We start from the raw sequence: 2,317 nt of genomic DNA, 5'->3' as shown, positions 1-2,317 counted from the left end.
TACAGGTAAACAAGTGGAAGAGGTTTTAGAGCTACAACAGTAGAGGAATTAACAGCATTGACAAAATAATCCATACATCCTAAACACCAGCAGAGCAAGTTTAGTGTATGCAGAACCGAGAGTGACATTGAAGTCTGGAAAGCTGCATGTGATTGTATCCTTGATTTGATGATTGCTCACTATATACATGCTTTAAACAGCTGTACTATACATCAGAAATAGGTAAAGTGATTATATGTGAATCAGAAATACAATGAAAATTAATGTTCACATGCCCACAGAGAGAAGACAATTAGCTCATACAACTGAAACAGAGGCACATCTAGTTCAGGAATAGTTTAACCTAATTTTTTTCTTTTTTTTTTTTTGGAGAGATTTTCACTGTAGGGCACGTGCGCTCGCCAGACAGACAGACAGAGACATAGAGACAGAAAGCGAGAAATCACCCCCCAGGGGGATGGTCACGCCGCAATCCCTTCTCCTCCATTCTCCTCTCGGGATCTTGGGCACGCACGCACACGCGCCCGGCGTGAGTTTTAAGCCACCGGGTCTGGGACACGAACCGCGGTCGACTACGTGGGAGTCCAGCGACATAGCCATTACGCTAACTGCTGGTTCCCGAGTTTAACCTAATTTTTAATCATCACCACCAGAGTTTATTTCTTACCTCAAATATTTTTACATAAAACTAACTTCTGGCTGATTAATTTTTTGATTAAAAAAAATGTCTTGGCTAGTCTTAAAACTACTTCCAGTGACAATTAGCATTACCTACTTTTGCTTTGGTGTTTTTCAGAGAAAAAGAGAATCAGGGCCATGCATTTCCAGAAAAAGTCCAGACATTCACATTATTGAATAAGCTTATGTCATATACTCACTCGTGAACCAATCACTATTTTGCCCCAGAGTCAATTATGGCTGACCACTAAATGGTGTAGCGGCAAGAATTCATGTATATCTCATGACTGGGAATTTAAAGAAAAGCAAGTTCTCAAGGATAATCAGTTTTTCAGGTTCAGATGTGTAACATAGGTAGGAATATAGTACGGGTACTCTAAGAAACGCGTCCCTGTAATCTATTCACTGCATCTCAAGGATGACATAAATACTTTCATCCATGTGCTTTATCCACTCTCATTCTGTATTTATAATGTTTCAAAATCACTTTATTTTATTTTATTTTTTTTACATAGTCTAACTAACCACGGGCTTTCCTGGATTTTCTGGTTAATGGCTGCATTGTTGCCTTATGGAAAGTTGCAGTTATTTGGTAATTACACTGAATATTTTAATTATAAATTTCACTGTTACTTGTGTAAGTAACCAGCCCTCATAATTAAAATTTTAACACCTAAAAAAAAAGAACATGAAATAATTCTTTGAAATCTCCCAAATTATTCAACCCTATACCACTTAATATCAGAAAAGACATTACCTAATTTTTTTTTTTTTTAGAGAGAGATTTTTGCTATAGGGGAAATGCACTCACCAAGAAACAGAGATTGAAAAAGAAAGTGAGAAATCACCGCCAGGTGAGATGGCCACACTGCAGTCTCTTCTCCAGTATCCTCTTGGATTTATTTATTTATTTTTGAGAGGTTTTTGTTATAAGACGTGTGCACTCGCCAGAAAGACAGAGAGAGACAGAAAGCAAGAAATCACCCCCTCAGGGGGGATGGCCATGCCTTCTCCTTCATTTTCCCTCAGGATCTTGGGCACGCACGCACATGAGTCCAGAGTGAGTTTAAGCCACTCGGTCCGGGACTTAAACCACAGTTAACTACATGGGAGTCCAACGACATAGCCATTACGCTACTGCTGGTCCCTACTCTTGGGATTTTGGGCATGCACGCAAACTGTCATGAATTTTAAACCACTGGGTCCGGGGCTTGAACTGCAGTCATCTATGTGGGAGTCCAGTGATATAACCACAATGCCTTCTGCTGGTCCCACTAGTTTTTTTGAGTTGAATTATTTCAAGTGCCAAAGGACAGATTATATAGAGGCTGAAAGAGGGCTAAAATTGATTACATCGTTTTCATGTTTGAGTGCATTAGTACCAAATTTTACTCAATACATTTAAAAACATTAGTTGTACATTGCTATTTTTAAAAAAATAAATATTTTATTTTATTATTTTTTAAAATCTGTTGGGAACCAGCAGTTAGCATAATGACAATGTCGCTGGACTCCCACGTAGTCGATTGCGGTTCGCGTCCCGGACCCGGTGGCTTAAAACTCACGCTGGGCACGTGTGCGTGTGGGCCCAAGATCCCGAGAGGAGAATGGAGGAGAAGAGACTGCAGCATGACCATCC

Source organism: Tupaia chinensis, unplaced genomic scaffold (genome assembly GCF_000334495.1).
Source record: "Tupaia chinensis unplaced genomic scaffold, TupChi_1.0 Scaffold000652_1, whole genome shotgun sequence".
In the NCBI taxonomy this organism is placed as follows: Eukaryota; Metazoa; Chordata; class Mammalia; order Scandentia; family Tupaiidae; genus Tupaia; species Tupaia belangeri.
The sequence above is the reverse complement of the archived record's forward strand: the minus strand, read 5'-3'. Positions refer to the sequence as shown.